This window comes from Suricata suricatta, chromosome 5, assembly GCF_006229205.1.
Source record: "Suricata suricatta isolate VVHF042 chromosome 5, meerkat_22Aug2017_6uvM2_HiC, whole genome shotgun sequence".
NCBI classification, from domain to species: domain Eukaryota; kingdom Metazoa; phylum Chordata; class Mammalia; order Carnivora; family Herpestidae; genus Suricata; species Suricata suricatta.
The window spans coordinates 39,687,682-39,709,027 of NC_043704.1; positions in this window are offsets into that span (position 1 = coordinate 39,687,682).

Below are 21,346 nucleotides of genomic sequence, written 5' to 3' on the forward strand. Positions count from 1 at the left end.
CTTGAGGACTGGGAATTTGGATTGATCTTTGTTGACCTGAAGCACTTATTAATTCTTCCAGGCTATGAAACATCAGAAAATCTAATCATGGAAGACAGTGATCTAACCCCACCACTCTTGTCTCAAACACATGCAGATGACCCCAGAACATAGCCCTTGAATGAGACTTCTCTCTTGGGAAGAACGGGGTCATTAACTTATATGCTGTACCAGGTAGCAAAACGAAGTTTTGAAATAATGCTGGATTGGAAGTCAGAAGACCCTCCTCCCTCCTACTAGATCACTGTATACATTCAAACTCCTCCATATTTCTCTCATATCAGGTTCCTTCTTATTTTCTGGTTGATCAGATCCTCATTTGTACCTTATGATCCATCCATACTAACCTATCTGTACCTCAATGAAAACACAATACTCTTTCATGCATCTCTTCTAATTCTCTCCTACCCATCTAAAGGGTCTTTTTCTCTCTTATTTACCTTCTGAATCTTCACTTTTCCTCCAAGATGTCATTCTGAAGTTACTTCTGTGGAAATTGTTTTAATAACATATTCTTATTCTCTTTTAATTCCAAGATCCTTGCTCAAAGCTACATATAAGAGCTATTTGGTACATATTTTTAGAATGGAATGCAAAAATCTGGTTATAACCGTTTTTAGTTAATTAGATTATGATTTTGAGCAGATTTCTTCATTTTTCTAGGAGTAAGTTTTCACATCTGTAAAGTTGATATAAACTAGATAATCTCAAAGATTCTTTCTGTGGTAGGTATTAGAGTCCTTAGGGCTGTTCATAAATATTCTATCCTTCAATTATCAGACCTATTTTGAGCTAAAGTATGGCATGGTCAGGTGACTTTAGTGGAAATGACACATGCTCCTTACCAACATGAGACAGTGCACTGTCTGCCTCTTCCCCCTTCCTTCCTTCCTAATGACTAAAAGCAGGGGTTGAAATAAAACTGTGCACTATGAAGGCCTATGTTCAATAAGTACAGGAGTGAAAAACTTGTTTCTCAGACTTCGGAGTTGTACCACAGTATAACATAGTCTTTCCGAAGTTCAACCCTCATATTTCATGATTCCACTTTATTTGAGAGAAGATACACACTTTGAATAGAAGTCTAAGTCAGGCCATAAAAGTTATGGTTTCCAAAAATCTATTACATTAATATGTACTATATAAGAGTTATTTTAAAACTATCAACAACACTTGAGCATTAAAATGTGCTTCTATTTAATGTCAGTAAGCAATAACAATAAAAAAGACTTCAAAATTAGATTTATGTAAACCATAAAGAGAAATGGGGTAGAATGAGAACTATTTTCTTCTTCTGTATTTAATTTATAGTTAGGAAAGATGGTTTAGTTTCTATATTTTGGAAAACAGTGTTGCACATGGACTTAATTTTACTAAAAATGCAGTGTTTGTATATATTATTTTCTAAGTCATTCTTCTTTCCATGAAATGTGGTTAATTTCCCCCTCTTCTGCTGTGATACATTTTCACAATTTCATAAGTTATATGGTAATGTTTTTTAATATTAGCGACATTTTAAAAACGTATTTTTCCAACTTTAAAGCTATCAACAGAAAGTTAGACCAATGTCAAAACAATCCAAATAAATATTTTAGAAATTCAGGCATCCATATGTTCCTAATTTGAGAGACCAGTCATTTGAATAGATTGAAAAATCAAAAGATGGCTTTTATTTTTTCAATTTTATTCAGAAGTTTTATAATGCCAAATTTAAAAAAATAAATTTTCTATGGGAAAATCCATTAGTTGCTTATCAATAAATCGCATCCTCTCTTGCCATTAGTTATAAAATTTCTGCGTTTTCTAACTAGACTCTGTGTTGGCAGAGAATGAAGATGCTATTAGTATTTGATTTACAATACTTACCCAAAACACTTCGGATCTCCACTTCTCTTCATGCTAACTAATAACAGAGCAGTCCTATTTTCATAGTGAAATCTGAATCATACTCCTTTATCATATACCAAGGTTTAAAAAGCCCTGAGACTATTACAGACAGATTTGTGATTTGACAAACCGAGTTCAAACTCCTAGTAGTCAGACAACCAGCTGGTATCTTTGGAGAATTACTTGCCTTCTAGAAGCCTCTGATTCCATGTTTATAGGTGTAGGCAGGGATAATTATCTGTGTCATACATTTGTTATGAGAGATAAATGGGCTATGACATTTAGTTCCAGAACTATGGGTTCTGTAAAGCCATCTTGCTTTGTTCATTCTGCAGTTCCAGTGCCCACTATGCCTAACAAGAAGGAGGTCTGTATGAGGTTTGTTCAGTTAATGATTGAATAAGGATGAATACAATGGATCAATGATTGAATAAAGAACTTTACCAAATATACAATATATTGGATAAGTTCTATAAATGATAATTATCATTATTATTATTCCAAGATATAATCTCTACTTTTACCCTTACACTCACACAAGATTTTGTGGTTTGGCTTTCTTAAGAAAATGTTTTGATCAATTTTTCATAATTTTGATAAATCAAACACTATGGCCAAAGATCCTGGACTACTACAAAGAAAAATCCTTACATAGCTCTGATGAAAAGTCATTATTCTTTTTAATGTTCTTTCCTTTACTTTCAGCATCTTTACTTTCAGGATCTGATTCACTTTATTTATTTATTTATTTATTTTTATTTTTATTTATTTATTTTAATATAACACAATTTATTTTTATAACATATGCAATTATTTTCCATCATTTACTTTAAAATATGTTCATTCTACTGATGGTAATGAAAATCTAAAGTCTGATAATTAGAATTTATTTTGTGTAAGATGTTGTAAGACCCATATTGTCCAGATTTCTTTCCTTTTCTTCACCTTCCTAACACTTTACTAAATGCTCCTCAAATACATCCCCAAACATTCAGCACATGAACAGAAATGCAGTCTCTTCTTTCTCTTAAAACCACTTTTCAAGAGGCTGCGGGGGAGTTTGACAAGATCACACCATGGAAAAGGCATTAGCATATAACCACACTCGTTTTTCCCTCAGTGTTGACCATTTCACTTGTGGACTATAAAGACTGAAAATGCTGACTACCACACCCCTCCTGGAGTTGAGCTCTTCAGTAGACTGGGATTCCTGGCTCAGGAATTTTGCTATCCCTATGAAGTTCTGTGATGAGCCAAAAAAGTAATGAGCAGAACTTGGAAATCCCTCCTGGGTGATGCTAAATGAGGATAGCAGAGTAAAGGCAATTCTTTGAGATGCAAGGCAAACCCAGGAACCTGTGGCTATGGTAAAATCCCTCCTAAACCCAAATGATTACTAAAATTATGTTCGCAAATCTTGAAGTAAAGAGTAAAGGAATAAAACAACATATATATTTGTTGTCACCATACATATTTCCTCAGATATTCCACATTCGTGCACTAACATTTTATCATTTTATGCTATTCTAGAAGTATTTGCCACTGTGGCAGTACCTGGGTATCTATGTTTTGCTACTGAACAGAGAAACTCTCATTTCCTTTTAAAATAGAGCTAAGTCCAAGCTGGGATGCAACAGCTACTTTGAAATTAGTCCTATAAAGGACTTTTACAACTTACGTGAAGAAACCCATTCCCCTCTCCTGCCCCTCCCCTGTAAATTAACTAGCAAAATCCACAGCCACATACTGAAGAATTATAGGTAAGAAGAATAAAGCATGCCAGCTCATCTAGTCCAGAATTTCTTTAGGAAAAGTGTATAAATTGTTTTAACAGGTCCATACTTCTAAATTATTACAATTTTATTGTTCTTGGTGACCTGGCCCAAAAGCAATTAAGTCGGTCTTCAGAATAGAAACTGTGTCTGGAGTCTGGCTGCCTGAAGTAGCAAAGCAGGGATATTACACACACGTTTGCTAAAATTCTCAGAGTCCTACTAAAACATGTTAATGCAAGGTTTTGATTTTCATAACAAATGAGAGAAATCCTTTGGTCGTGGTCCATGGATATTTCCCACTACCCACTAAAATGTCTGGAGCACAATATTTGCTTAATGAGTATGAAGTAAACGACTAGAAGAACACATTCTCTGATAAACTGATTAAATAGGATATCAGAATTAATTTATAGTATTCAGTTTCCCAGTAGTTTGTGAACGCCTTTAGAACACATCAGCTTCATCCTTTTCACTTTAAATATGGAGATTCTGATGCCCAGAAAAATCAGCATCAGCTACGTATCCTCAGATGGACCAGTGTCAACATGGTCCTGAGGCATCTGGAGATGCTCTTCCAGAGAACCTGACCTACGCACCCACGCGAACACGGCGAGAGTCATATGCGGCGCTGGTGAAGAATTTCACCCCAGGTTATACCACACAAGTTCTCTCGATGCTCAGGTCAGTTACTTTCCTTTAGTGCTGACGGTGGTCCAGTTTTGCAATACGAAATTCTTCTTGTAAAAAAAAATACATTGGTCCCCCCTTACCTGTGGGGGATACATTCCAAGCCTCCCAGTGAATACCTGAAAAAGCGGATAGGACTGAATCCTGTATATTCTATGGTTTTTTTTTTTTTCTATTCATACATATCTATGATAAAGTTTAAATCATAAATAGGCACAGTAAGAGATTCACAACAATAATAGTAAAATAATTATAGCACTAACTGTAATCGAAGTTATGTAAATGTGGTCTCTTTCTCTCTCTTTCTCTCCCTCTCAGAATGTTTTATTACTATATTCAGCCTTTTTCTTGGGATCATGCGAGATGATAAAATGCTTGCATGATGAGATGCAATGGAGTGAAGGACATAGGTATGGGATGTAGTGTTAGGCTACTGCCGACCTTCTGACGACACTCAGAAGGGGCCTCTCTGCTTCCTGACTCTGGCTGCCTGCAGGAAACTGAAATCATGGAGAGCAAAACTGTGGATAAGTGGGGACTATAGTATGTCACAATGCTCTCCTGCTCTTCTTCCCACTTAGACCATAAATCCAGAATCAGTCTGAGGCTTTCTTCTGCTCTCAGCAGCATACTTTCCAATGACTGCCTGTTTCCTCCCTTACCACCAACCCCTTCCCCCAGTGCTTTCCCAGACCACACTTTCAGTGTCTGTTCCTACTCAAGCTAGCAACTCAGTCAACAAGCATTGAATGAGAATCTGGTCACATGTGCACTAATTTGCAGTGTTCACAATCCTTCCCGTTCACACACTGGAGTTGGGGCAAGTTGGGTGAGGACGTTTATAAAAGGCCAGAAAACTCTAGGCCATACTTTTAAACTACAACAAATATGTTGTATTTCTAGGATTAGGTTTTGTGACCTCTTGGAAGAAGAGCAAGAATTTAAAATAATCAGTTCTGCCGGTCTTAATAGTCAGCTTGTCTTATGCAGTAAACCCAGACTTCAAGCATCATTCCAGTCCCTGTACATTCTTCTGCTCAAAAGAAATTACCTTAAATGATTTTTCAAAGTCATATTTAAGATATATCTTTAAATCTAAGCAAATAAAAGTTTGGAAAGGTGTTCTTTAGTTGATATGTATGACCCATTTTTCTCCTGAATATGGAAAACTGGTTGCATTGCAACAATACAAAAGTTTTGAATTTGACATTTTATTTTTCTAGGTATTTAGCAAATGAATATGTAAGAGAGTTTTCGATCCATAGAAACTAATAATTTTCCAAATATTTTAAAATAGGTAAACAGATTCTAGGAAGTTAAAAATAATGTGGAATTGCACCAATTTGCCAGTTTAACCGACATGAACAAGATACAACTCATTTAGAAAAACTTGCTATTTTTATTCTAAACAGCACAAAGAATAAAAAGAAAAAGAAAAGAGATAGTTTCTAGTTGTTTCTGAAGACTGCAGGTAATATGTATGTGGGAGGAATACAAATCCTATAGACTGATAAATAGGGAGCTCAGGACTAGGGCGCCTGGTGGTTCACTCTGTTAAGCATCTGAGTCTTGATCTTGGCTCAGTTCGTGGTCTCATTGTTTGTGAGATCAAGTCCTGCATCACGGTCTTTGCTGTCTGAACAGAATTTGTCTCAGGTCTTCCGTCCACCCTTCCCCATTCCCATCCTTCTCCTACTCATGCTCTCTCTCAAAAATAAACATAAAAAGAAAAAAGCTCAATACTGAAGACCACTTAAGGCCAGCCATAACCCAGACTGTCTCCAAATAGAACAATGGCTCAAAGGTACATTCACCCACTTTATGTGAAAAAGAAAAAGATGTAGAATTCGAACCTTCTTCAAATATTCCCAAAATAGAGGCAAAATTTAAAACAATGCTACTGCAACATCTGAGTTTTATTCACATTACTTAAATATATAATTCTATGTTGTGTTCATCTGAGAATGTAAAAAGACTATGAAAAAGTTATTAAAGTGAAAGGCAGCTAAATGCTTAGTCTATTATAAAACAAAGGCCAAGGAATACTTGACCTTGGTCTCCTGTCAACAATTCTCCCTCCAGAGAATATAACCTTATCCCACCTGAAAGGATCATGGAGTCATTCTTGACATATATATAATTTTTTTAATCTACCCTTGACTCAAGTGTAGGAATTCTGGAATGAAGCACGAACTACCCCAAACCATAACATAGTTGGTATCTTCCTACATGTTTGGTGAGAATATATTAGCACCAAATAATTGAAAATTAGAATCCTGACCCAGTTTCAACGGGGACGTTAAATTCTTTGGAAAGCAGAGTGGTGTAAAATCAATAAATAAACCAAAAACATCTTCAAGGGATCTGGTATGGTGAATATATGTAGATAAGTAATTGAAGAAGTTGGTGCTCCATACTTCTTGATGACTAAATTTTCTGGTGCTCCTTGAGTGTCTAGGCAAGAGTATAGGTCTTAACCATCATAGTACCAAGTCTTATCCACGTCATTTCATGTGTTTAGTGCAACCCTCTTTTCCACATTGGAAAATTATGTTATAGGAGTGGGCAAGTGTGTGTGTAGTTGTGTGTGTGTGTGTGCATGTGTGTGTGCAGGTGAGCACATGTTCATTTTAGGGAGTAAGATGTTATTTTCAAATAAAATAATAGCAGAAATGTAGAAACATAGAAGGCTAATATTGAGGTCTTCCAGGGAGAAGATATCCTCCCTATCGATTAAAATATCAAAAATGGTGTTGTAGAGAGAATAGTGGTAGACAGAACAGTGCTCCCCTAAAGGTATCTCCCTAATCCTGAAACCTGTGAATATGTTGCCTTATGTGGCAAAAGGAACTTTGCAGACATGATTAAGACTAGAAACTCGAGGTAGGGAGATTATTCTGGGTTATTAAGTGGCCCAATCAAATCACAAGTATTCTTATACAGGGAGTTCAGAAGGATCAGAGTCAGAGGAGATTTGATAATGGTAGCACACTTAAAAAAAGATTTGAAGATGCTATATTGCTGACTTCAAAGATGAAAGGAAGAGGTACAAGGCAAGAAATTCAGGTTGCCTCTAAAAGCTGGAAAAGGTAAGAAATGGAATTTTCCCTAAAACCTCTAGAAGGAGTATAGTCCTTAATTTTAATCCATTTAGTCCTTTTTGAACTTCTGGACTCCAGAATTGGAAGAAAGTAAATTTGTGTTTAAGCCATTAGGTTTGTAGTTTGTTACAACAGCATAGGAAAATACTGCAAACGAACATTGTATGTTGAATGAGAGCATCTCTGGAGCTACACGCTTAGACTTGAATCCACATTACTGTGTGACATTGACCAAATTAATTTAAATTTTTCTGTATCTAGTTTCTTCATTTGTAGAATGAGAATAATGAGAGTAACTACTTTAAAGGGTTAAGGGAGGGACTAAAGGAACTATACATGTAAAGCACCTAAAATATGAGCTTAGAATGAGCTTAGAATGTAATACTGTACATGTATTATTAATTATTATGAGAACTGGAGTAATTGGTATATCTGGTAATAAATTGATTCTATGTAGCTTTCACCTGCTCAGCAGGTGAGTGAATTCCAGCTTGGTCCATCTGCAAAGTGATTTTCTGTCTACAGGGTATGGAAATACATCACCTCCTAGTTTATTACTTTCCAGTTTTACTGGAATAGTTCATGGCCTATATCCTGTCACAAAGCAGGGCAAAGTTATTTCAAATCTTCCTGAGGCAAGAGGAGTACATTCAAGATCTCAAAATTTAATAAATGGAGAAAAATTGCAATAAAAGGCAAACTGAAATCAAATATAAAGTCAGAGGCACAGGAGATGTCAGCTTTGAGCAGCATTGGAAATACCAGATTTTGTTGCCTGATTCAATACTGAAGAAGGAAAGTGATAGAGAAGTAGGGAAGGCAGATATTTGAAAATCTCTACAAATTTATCCAAATCATATTTTGTGGTCATGGAATTTCCCTAATCTGCTTTTAGTCCAGAAATCTTCCAGAAATCCAAGAATATCCTTCCAATAGTCAACTGTTCATCTCTACAAATCTCCTCCCTGTATTCCTTATCCTGCTTTATTAATTACACTAAATTCCAGTCAGAAACTGGGAGATATCATCAACCTCTCCCTCATCACTAATGCCTAACCTGCCAAGTCTCATCAATCCACATGCCAAGTAAATCTCAACTGCCTTCTATCTCCACTCCCATGGTTTAAACCATAATAGTTTCTCATCAGCTTCCTAACTGGTCTGTCTGCCTGTATTCTCAATCCTACACACTGTACCTGAGTTATCTTTATAAAAATCAAATTTGTTCACACCACTCTTCTGGTTAAACTACTTTAACAGATCCTTATCGACTGTAGGACTAAACCAACACTCTTTAGTAAGAACTTTAATATTCCAGCTGTGTCTACTTTTCCATCTTCATGGCTCTCTGTCTGCTAATTCCTAGGTGACTGTACTCAAAGTTATCTCTTGATCTTACTCAAATATGCAATTCCCTCTCATCCTTTTACAGGATTGTATTTACTCTCCCTTTTCTTAAATGCTCCTCATCCATTATACATCTGGCACATTCTTATTCATCTTTCAAACTTTGCTAAATGTTGCTATCTTTGCAAATAGCATGAGTCTTCCCTTATTGCAAGATGTTTGTAACGTGTATGTTAATAGCTGGTATGAATCTTAGTTTTAAGTATTCAAGAACTCACTGTGCAAGAAATATATATTACTTTTTTGTAACACAAACCAATTTTATTTTCAGCACTCATTTTATCAATGTAGGAAAAAAATTGTTGTAAGTCAGTTCAGGCTCCCTGCCTCTTTCCTGGGGTTGGTTTATGTTTTAGGAGACTTAAATAATTCCACGTACTTGGGGGTGGGGAAGCACATTTTTAACTCCTGCATCCATGCGTTGCTGCATATAATCCTTAGTCATCAGACCATTTAGCTCAACACTGAAATTCCTACTCTTGTAGTCCTTGCAAGTCAGTTTGCTATTGCCTGTTAATATAAATTGTTTCCATAACATGTTAAGATCACTGAAATTGCTGCCACAATGTCTATGGTTTCTAGGCCACAGGTCATCATCCCATGACTCTAACCAGAGACAAGAGGTCCACGATCAATCGCTTTCTCTATTTCCAACTTTTGCTCTTATAAAATCTTCTCCATTTCCCTTAAAAAAGAATCATTTTCCCTTCCCATATCTTTATGTATATCTCAAATCTTCTCCCTAAGCCCCAGGACTGTAAGTATCTGAAAACCAAAGCTAAGAAGAAGCTCAAACATTTTCTCTTTTTAAAACTGTTTTTGTTTTGGTTGTTGTGCCCATTGTGGTCCCTGTGCTTCTGTTTTCACACTCTCCTCCAGGAAGTGATGAAGGCTTTCTGCTGATTTCCAGAGGAAGGGAAAGAATAAATCAAGGTGGGAAATACAATTAATATCTTTTCAATAGTATTCTGCCCAACAGCACAACTAAGATATGAAACAGTGACAAATGGCAGGGTCCAAATCTACAAATTTCTACCAAAGCTGTTTCAGGACAAATTGTGAGTTGGAAGAAGTTGGTCTCAGGACATCCTATCTCTTCCACCATCTCATCAATCAACTCGCCTTTCATTTTGGTTCTCTGGTTTCCTTCTGAATCCACCAAAATATGGTTCCACGAAAGGTTCATATGGCCATTATTTCCCACTAATTATAAAAGCTTTAATAGTAGTAAATTCACAACAGTTGATTTTTGCATGTTATCTCATACACATTACAGAAATTACATCTGTAAGCTAATGTGAGGAGGGGCAGGAGAGAGTTATGAAAGAATATGTATTCTGATTCTGAAGGAAAAAATAAAACCTTTCTCTTTTGTCCATGATGCTTAAGAGGCCAGACCAAGAAGCTAGCTAAGAAAACAGACATACATGAGATTACACCAGCCACAAATTTTGTTGTCTGCTGGTAGGCAATCAGAAAACATAATTGCTAGTAATTCTTTCTTTGACTTACTTGTTATCTAGTTGTGCCAGGGGTCACTTTGGGTTCACTTACTCATCATAATTTGGAAGAATAATTTTGTGGGTCTTCTCTAACTGCCAAGCACCAGCTGGCAGGTTTGATTTACATGGTTACAAAGGATAATATATTATTTTTTTTATTATTCCCATATGACTATTTATGCATAAGGAGTTTTTATACTATGATGCTATAATGAAACATGCTAAATATATAAAAACATTACTTTTTAAACATAGTGAGCATATTAAGCCAAAAATTACCAACCTTCAGACAAAATAATGTGCCTAAAGATATGATTGTAGATAATGCCCAGGCTTTGGAAAAACTGTCACTTTCATAGAAAAGAAACCAAATTATTTATTATTAATATTATTAAACATATATATATTTCTAGTCCTTTATTACAGTTGGTAAATATTAAATATTTTTAAATGGACAATTCCTATACATAATATGCACCAATGAAACACTTACATATTTGAAAGTTTTAAATTGCCATTCCCAAATTTAGAAGCCAAGGGCAAGTTTTTGGTTCATGCATAAGGCCAAGAACAAAACCTTGAAATAGACCCAAACCATCTCAGGGTTTCAATATCCTTGTTTTTCCAGCTGTGCATTCTAGAAGAGCCTACAGATATCTAACAGTTAACATTTTACAGATTTCACTGAAAGGGGAAAACTTGTTTTACATGACTGAAAACTACTTTTGATGAATACAAATGGAAATAAAACCAGAAGATGCACTTCAGTGTTTAGTTGAAGGGGATATTTTATCTATTTATAAAATTCATTTTTTTATTCTCATCTGATTTTGACTTGAATGGCTTCCAATTCCATTTGCCTACTTTGTCTAAGTATGTGATTTCCTTTAACTTATGGCTAAGGTAGTACATCTACTGAAAAATTTCAGACCCCCATGTCTTAAGAGAATTAAATGTGGGGAAGAACACTGGGTGTTGTATGGAAACTAACTTGACAATAAACTATTTTTAAAAAGAGAGAGAGAATTAAATGTTCTCTTCATTTGGCTTAGCACTTGTCTACCGTAAGTTTCTCAATTCAAAAGAGAGAAACATAGCCACACTTAAGAAAGGCATCAACTTGCTCTACTTGTCACCTTTAAGAGAATTTAAATCCCTTAGCAAATAAATTATAAGTAAATTCCATCCGTTCAGAAAATCAGTTACCTATAATAAAAAAATAAATTTGATTTATTCCTAGTCGTTTTCCTTCATTGTTTAACACTGACCAATAGGCAGAGATAATATTTGCCACAGAGTGATGAAAAGTTATCAAAACACATACACATGCCAGGGACCTTACTCAGTATAATTTCCAAAATTGTGAAAGTCCATTATCTGGAAGATACTAGGAATACATATAGATAAGTAAATGTCAGATCTAAATTTTCATAAGAGTTCAGATTACCATTTTCAAAACAGTCTCTAGAGTTTTCTAGATATGTGCTTGGTTTCATAAGATAGCTAATTTGGATTATAAAATTGGTTACTGGAATTTTTATTTCAGCAAATAATTCAAGAAGAAATTATTTGATTGACTTACACTTTACATTACATGTGTATATACCTGTATCTACATCTGTATGTGCATCTATCTATCTATCTATCTATCTATCTATATAACTATTTTGTTTTGTGTCTATATTTATACAGAAAAATAAAGTAGCATTTGGCTATTATGTGATACAATACTTTGTCCACTAGATGGGTCTCGCTTTCATATTTTTCAAAATAAGACACCTATTTTTGTGTATTCATTCCAGTTGACCTCAGAGAGTTACCTGTTGGAGTTAAAAACAATACCTAACCAGTACTTTTCAAAAGTGCCAAGGTCACAAATAATCAAAAAAGAAAAAAAAAATTGAGGAACTGTTACAAATGTAACTAAGGATAAATTAAATAACAATTTCAGACAATGTAAAAGCCTGGATCCAATCTTAGAGTAGATAAAAAGACAATAGGACAATAGTTGAAATTGAATGTCTGTATTTTAGTTAATAGTATTATAGCGATACCATTTTCCTGATTTTGATCATTGTAGCATGGTCATGTGAGGTATTATTATGAATGGAAGTGAAATGACAAATACGAAGGAAGTCTACTATTTATCTTTATTTTTTGGGAGAGCTCAAGGGGGCAGAAGCAGACAGAGGGGCGCAGAGGATCTGAACCAGGGTCTGCACTGACAGTTTGAAAGCAGTGAACCTGAGGTAGGACTTAAACTCACAAACTGTGATATCATGATCTGAGCCAAAATCAGACTCTCCACTGATTAAGTACCCAGGTGTCCCAGAACTCCACTGTTTTTGCAAGTTTTTTAACTCTATAAATATTTAAAAGTAAAAAAGTTTTTAAAAACCAATGCTAATACAGTCAAAGTGAATGATGAAATAGAAAAAAAAATTATCAGGAGTAGTAAGACTGTGGTTAATGAAAAGTAAAAAAGACTCATGAGCTGAGATCCTAGAAAATGTTTACGAGATATGTTTTTTAAATCCTGCAGAACACGATAATTTTTTCTATTAATTTAAGGTGTAGTCCTAGTAGAGACCACAACTGCTGGTTTGGCCCATTGAAACAAAATTAATTAATCAAGGAAAACAAAGTAATATGGGTATGCTTCACACAGTCCTTTCATCACAGAATTTTATAATACTGTATTTTTTCTTGTATTTTAAATTATTGCTCAGTTAGTACAGATATCTTATTTTTTCTGGTAGAAAATACATGTAGGTAGTATATTTTCTGAACTTGTGATTACCTGAAAATTAATTATTTTTGCCTTTGTAAGTAAATGTCTAAATCAATTTTAAATTATCAGTCAAAACATATTTCCCCAAATTTTTGAGGTTCCTTTTTTGGTTACCTATTTTATTTTTTCTGCCAATAAGCTTTTGGAATTATATCTATGTCATAGAGATTTAAAATGTTACTAGTATATATCTAGTATAGGTCTCTTCTTATGATGATGATTATTAAAACTGTTACTTGGGACATATTAATAATGAATACTTTTAATCTCTAGATACATGCTTTTATTTATAACAGTGAAATTTCACTCCATCACAAACTATGGTTTCTTATGTTTTATTTGTTCTGGTTTATTCTTTAGAAACATTTATATGTTGGATTTATATTCGCTATCCTTCATATCTAGTAATACATGGCCCCTCCTTACTTTCTTCCTTCATTCTTTTTTTCCTCCTTTCTCTCTGTTCCTTCTTCCTTTGTTCCCCTCCCACCTTTGCTATTCTTTCTAAATTCTAAATACTTTCATAATTTTTTCTTTATTAATGATTTGGATTGTTTAGATTCTTTGACTGTATATCTAATGCAACAAGTATATTTTGATTTGGCTATTGAATTTTGACTATTGTGTTACTTTTCAACTTTGCTTTGGCACATCACAATTGTTTGTTCCTAAAGAATATCATAATAGCTTCTGATATTTGCCAAAGTTATGTATTTCCTATTTTCTTTTAACCTTCATTAGTAATATTTTCTAAATTCTTTTGAAAATTGTGACTCCTTGTATGCACCAAAAATACTTTAAAGGGGATGTTGATAAACTGCAAAGCTAACAGAAGTTAGCAATGATGGACAGGACTTTCAAACAATGTCACATAAGAATGAATAAAAGTATGAAAGATTAAGAATAAAACAAAAAAATCTGTTCAGACTATGCTGCTGCATACATGGATATTCACAGGTGAGAAGAATTGTATAGAACTTACACATGCATGATAAGCACAACGAAAACTGGAGCAATCTAAATTAAATCAACAGATGGTTATCACTGCCAATATTTTTATTGTAATATTATACGATAGTTTTGCAAAATGTTACCATTGGCGGAAACTGGGAAAAATATACAAAGGATATCTCATATTATTTCATACAATTTCATGTGAATCTATAATTATCTCAGTTAAGAGAAAATGTGAATGCAAAATAAAAATATTCTCAATTTTAAATGAAAGAGAGAGAGCCAGACTAAAATGAAAAGAAAATAAATCTATTTCCTGTGTTTCCTAAAGAGTCAAGAATTGTTTTTTCTATAAAAAACTAGACTGTAAATATTTTAGGTTTTGTGGGCTATAGGTTATCTGTTAGCACTCATCTCTGCCTACTTCATAAAAGCAGCCATTGTGAATAAATATAATGAGCATAGCTGTGTCCCAGTAAAACTTTACTTATAGACATTTAATTTGAATTTTGCATAATTGTCCTATATAATTAAATACTATCCTTCCTTTGATTTTTCCCAATCATTTAAGAATGTAATATCTATTCTATGGGGCACCTGGGTGACTCAGTCAGTTAAGCATCCAACTCTTGGTTTCGGTTCAGGTCATGATCTCAGGGTTTGTGGGATTGAGCCTGGACAGGACCTGCTTGGTATTGTCTCTCTCTGTCCCTCCCCTGCCCACATACACTCTCTCTCTCTCTCTCTCTCTCTCTCTCTCTCTCTCTCTCTCTCTCTCAAAATAAGATAAAATAAAATAAAATAAAATAATAAATAATACCTACTCTAAAAACTATAAGATGCTGAAGAAAGAAAGAGAAGATGATATAAAGGAAAGATACAGTGTGTTCATGGATTGGAAGAGTGAATATTCTTAAAATGTTCATACTACTTAAAGCAATCTATAGACTCAACACAATCCCCATCAAAATGCCAATAGTATTCTTCACAGAACTAGAATGATAAAATCCCAAAATCTGTATGGAAACACAAAAAACTGAATAGTCAAAGCAATCTTCAGAAATAGGAGTAAAACTAGAGGTATCAGAATCCCATATTTCAAACCATACTACATAGCTATAGTACTGAAAATTATATGTCAGAGGCACAGAAACATACGTGTATCAATGGAATAAATAAGAGAGTCCAGAAATAAAGCCATGCTTACATGGCCAATTAATCTACAAGAAAGGAGGCAAGAATATACAATGAAGAAGAGAAGAGACAGAATCTTCAATAGATGGTGTAGGAAAATTGGATAGCTATATGCAGAAGAATGAAACTACACCCCTTTCTTATAAATAAATAAATAAATAATATATAAACAAATAAAAGCACAATGCATTAAAAATCTAAAAGTAAGATCTGAAATTATAAAACTCTTCAAAGAAAACACAGGCAGAAACAACAGGACTACATCAACTAAAAAGGTCTGCATAGAGAAAGAAATAATCAACACAACAAAAAGACAACCTACTGAATGGTAGAAGAAATTTGGAAATGATATATTCAATAAAGAGTTAATTATCCAGGAGGGAGGAGCCAAGATGGCGGAGAAGAAGGGAGCTCTGTAAACTCCATCTGCCCCATCTATTGAACTGAGAAGGACATTACTCTCATCTGCAAGAGCGGAAGGTGAAAATATGGACTCCAGAAAGAAGACAACCTCAAAGATACCTGGGTGAGTGAGTGCGAACTGGGGAGATTGGAAAATGGGCCAGCCCGGGACGGGCAGGGGAAGTGGGAGCCCCAGCCCAACACGGGGCAAGCGTGCGGAGCCTGAGAGACAAAAAGAAGAGACAGAGAAACTGAACATGCTCATAGTACTGTCTCTGGGGAAGAAATAAAGAACGTTTAACCACGCTTGAAAAGAGAAACTCTCACTCCATATATAACTGCTGGGTAGCCCAAATCCTGAACCCAGGTGGCACAAGGGAAAGAACAGCCTCCAACCCTGTGCCATCTCGGCGGGAAGTCAGCAGCCACGGTGGTGGCGGCACCAGGGGCGCTCACTTCGACCTCGGTTTTGGGAGTGGGAGCACGCACCTCATTTCCACGGCGCATCTTGCCTCCAGCATTGGCCGCGCGAATCCCGAATCCCAGGTGCCAACAGGGAAAAAATATCCCCCACCCCTACGCAATCCCAGCAGGGAGTTGGTGAGGGTGGAGGCCTGGGCACGTGCTCAGGCTACAGGACCTCCCAGCTCATTTCCGGTAGCACCCTGCGCCTCGGGCAACAGCTGTGAGAAGCCAAAAGAAACTCATCCCTCTCCTGGCTGGGGGCTGAGAATCCTCAGTTGTGTCTGTGATGGCTTGCACTTAACCTCCTGCTGTGCACCTGGCCTCAGGCAACACACCTCGCCTCAGGCAGGGGCAGCTGAAATCCCTGCCTGAGCCAAGACAAACTGATCCTTCCCCCTAAGAAGCCAGCCACCAAAGCAAATACATCTCATCTGTGGTAGCATAAAAGTGCATGGACTAGACCTCTGAACCAAGGCGGCCCTGGAAAATACAACGTGGCTCAACCGCGGCACAAGGAGATCAGACTCCTTAGAGTGGCCTACAGTGTGTAGTTCCAGCAGAGCGTGGCGTGCCACCATTCTACTCTCTGCAGACACCAAAGGGGGGCCTCTGAGAGCAGCCTCCGAGACACACCACACCAAATCATGCCTATCCACGTGGGGGAGCTGCTGCTTTTTTTTTTCCTTTTTCTTTTTTCTAAATTTTTTTCTTTTTTTCTTCTTTTTTGTATTTATTTTTTATTATTATTACCTTTTTTACTTAAATTTTTTAAAAATTTTTACTCCTTATTTTCCTTTCTCCTTTCTCCCTTTTTTTACCTTCTTGCAATCCAGATATGTTCTCCTGTATCTCATCCTTACCTCTCCCCTCAACTGGTCATACACTTTTAGACTGTCCATGTCCTTTGTTGTCTCTGACCCCTTTCATTTTTTTTTTCTTCTTCTCTTCTTTTCCTCTCTTTCCTCTCCATTTTCTTTCTTTTCTTTCCCCCTTTTAATGTGTTTGTTTGTTTGATTTGTCTGTGCGTTTGTGTGCTTCTGTTCCCTCTGTGTTTGTCTGTCTGTTTTCCTTCTTAGGGCTACACCAAGAAACAATCCAAAGTGTGCATGAGGCTGAGTCCCAAATATTACTGAGTAGGGAAATAAAATACTCAAAGGCACAACAAGAGAAACTGAGAGACACCATTAAAAGAATATTTCCTGAAACAACAGACCCTAGACAGTCAATAAGCCTCCTTTAACAGAGAAATATTAACAGGTGCACAGTGCACAACAAGCTTTTGAAAGCTGACAAGAGACAGAAAACTAGCAAAAATGACAAAATGAAGGAACTCTCCCCTGAAGCACCTCCAGGAAGAAGTCACAGAACTGCTCAAGACAGATCTAGTCAACATACATGATCAAGAATTTTAAAAACTTGTCATGAAATTAATCACTGGGGTTGAAAAAAGCATCAAAGAAGCAACTGAGACAATGACTAGGCACTTTGAAAATAGGTGCGATGAGTTAAAAAAGGCTATAAATAAGGTGAATAACAAACTGGAGGCAGCCACTTCAAGTATTGATGAAACAGAGAGAAGAATAGGTGAATTAGAAGATATAGTTATAGCAAAAGAGGAAGCTGAAAAAAAGAGAGAGAAATTAATCCAGGAGCAGAAAAGGAGAATTCTAGACCTGAGTGATACAATCAAATGGAACAACATCTCTATCATAGGAATTCCTGGAGAGGAAGACAGAAGGAAAGGTCCTGAAGGGATACTAGACCAAATTATAACTGAGAATTTCCCAAATCTTGGGAAAGAAATAGACATTCAAATTCAAGAGGCACAAAGAACCCCCTAAGACGTAATTTGAATCAACCTTCGGCATGGCATATCATAGTGAAACTAGCAAAATATAAAGATAAAGAGAGAATTCTGAAAGCAGCTAGGGAGAAAAGGGCCCTCACATACAAAGGGAAACCTGTCAGAGTGGTTAGAGACCTATCTAATGAAACCTGGCAGGCCAGGAAGGAATGGCAGGAAATCTTCAATGTGATGAACAGAAAAAAACATGCAGCCAAGAATCCTTTATCCAGCAAGCCTGTCATTCAAAATAGGAGAGATAAAAGTGTTCCCAAATAAACAAAAATTGAGAGAATTCATGACCACCAAACCAGCCCTACAAGAAATCCTAAGAGGGACTCTATGAGGGAAATGTTGCAAAGAATACAAGGTGCCAGAGACACCACTATAAACATGAATCCTAGGGAGAACACAATGACTCTAAACCCACATTTCTCAATAATAACACTGAATGTAAATGGACTGAATGCTCCAACCAAATGATACAGGGTAGCAAAATGGATAAAAAAACAAAACCCACCTATTTGCTGTCTATAAGAGACTCATTTTCAACTGGAAGATACCTTCAGGTTGAAAGTAAAGGGATGGAGAAATATCTATCATGAGACTGGAAGCCAAAAGAAAGCCAGAGTAGCCATTCTTATATCAGACAAACTGGACTTTAAAGTAAAGTCAGTAACAAGAGATGAAGAAGGACATTATATAATAAATACAGGGTCTCTCCATCAGTAAGAGCTAACAGTTATAAATATCTATGCGCCAAATTCGGGGGCACCCAAATACATAAAACAATTAATAACAGAAAGAAACAATCTTATTGACAAGAATGTGCTAATTCCAGGGAACTTTAATACTCCACTGACAGCAATGGATAGATCAGCCAGACAGAAAATCACTAAAGAAGCAATGGACCTGAATGACACTTTGGAACAGATGGAACTGATAGATATATTTAGAACTCTGCATCTTGAAGATAGGAAATTCACCTTCTTTCGAGTGCACATGGCATATTCTCCAAGATAGATCACATACTGGGACATAAAGCAGCCCTCCATAAGTATAAACGAATAGAGATCATACCAAGCACACTTTCAGATCACAGTGCTATGAAACTTGAAATTAACCACAGGAAAAAGTCTGAAAAATCTCCAAAAATGTGGAGGTTAAAAACCACCCTACTAAAAAATGATTGGGATAATCAGGCAATTAGAGAAGAAGTTAAAAAATATATGGAAACCAATGAAAATGAAAATACAACAATCCAAAATCTCTAGGACGCAGCAAAGGCAGTCCTAAGAGGAAAGTATATTGCAATCCAGGCCAATCTCAACAAACTAGAAAGAGCGCAAATTCAAAATTTAACAGAGCACCTACTGGAACTAGAAGGGAAGCAGCAAGAGCACCCTGAGCCCAGCAGCAGAAAATAAATAATAAAGATCAGGGCAGAAATAAACAATATAGAATCCAAAAGAATAGTCGAGCAGATCAATGAAACCAAGAGTTGGTTCTTTGAAAAATAAACAAAATCGATAAACCTCTAGCCAGGCTCCTCGAAAGAAAAGAGAGAGCACCCAGATAAACAAAATCATGAATGAAAAAGGATCTATTACAACCAATCCATTAGAAATACAAGCAATCATCAGAGATTACTATGAAAAATTATATGCCAACAAACTGGACAACACAGAAGAAATGGACAAATTCCTAAATGCACATGCACTGCCAAAATTCAAACAGGAAGAGATAGAAAGCATGAATAGACCAATAACCAGTAAGGAAATCGAATCTGGTATCAAAAATCTCCCAACGAATAAGAGCCCATGGCCAGATAGCTTCCCAGGGGAATTCTCCAGACATTTAAAGCAGAGCTCATACCCATTCTTCTCAAACTATTCCAAAAGATAGAAATAGAAGGAAAACTTCCAAATTCATTCTATGAAGACAGCATCACCTTGATACCCAAACCAGACAGAGACCCAGCAAAAAAAGAGAACTACAGACCAATATCCTTAATGAATACAGATGCAAAAATACTCAACAAGATTCAACAGCATATAAAAAGAATTATCCATCATAATCAAGTGGGATTCATTCCTGGGTTACAGGGCTGGTTCAATATTCACAAATCCATCAATGTGATATATCACATTAACAAAAGAAAAGATTAAAACCGTATGATCTTGTTGATAGATGCAGAAAAAGCATTTGACAAAATACAGCACTCTTAATAAAAACCCTTGAGAAAGTTGGAATGGAAGGAACTTACCTAAACATTATAAAAGCACTTGATGAAAAGCCCACAGCCAATATTATCCTCAATGGGGAAAAACTGAGAGCTTTCCCCCTGAGATCAGGAACACGACAGGTGTGTCCACTCTCACCACTGCTGTTTAACATAGTGCTGGAAGTCCTAGCGTCAGCAACCAGACAACAAAAGGAAACAAAAGGCATCAGAATTGGCAAAGAAGAAGTCAAACTTTCACTTTTTGCAGATGACATGATACTCTACATGGAAAACCAGCAGACTCCACCAGAAGCCTTCTAGAACTGATCCATGAATTCAGTAAAGTTGCAGGGTACAAAAGCAATGTAGAGAAATCAGCTGCATTCCTATACACCAATAATGAAGCAGCCTAAAGAGAAATCAAGAAACTGATCCCATTCACAATTGCATGAAAAACCATAAAATACCTAGGAGTAAACCTAACCAAGGATGTAAAATACCTATATGATGTAAACTATAGAAAACTTATGAAAGAGATTGAAGAAGACATCAAGAAATGGAAAAACATTCCCTGTTCATCTATCAGAAGAATAAACATTGCGAAAAGTCATTACTACCCAAAGCAATCTACACATTCAATGCAATCCCCATTAAAATTACACCAACATTCTTCTCAAAGCTAGAACAAACTATGCTCAAATTAGTACCACAAAAGACCCCAAATAGCCAAAGTCATATTGAAGAAGAAAACCAAAATAGGAGGCATCACAATCCCAGACCTTAGCCTCTACTACAAAGCTGTCATCATCAAGACAGTATGGTATTGGCACAAAAACAGACACATAGACCAATGGAATAGAATAGAGAACCCAGAACTGGGCCCACAAATGTACAGCCAATTAATTTTTGACAAAGCAGGAAAGAGTATCTGATGGAAAAAAGACTGCCTCTTTAGCAGGTGGTGTTGGGAGAACTGGACAGCAACATGCAGAAGAATGAAACTATACTACTTTCTTATACCATACACAAAAATAAACTCAAAATGGCTGAAGGACCTGAATGTGAGACAGGAAAC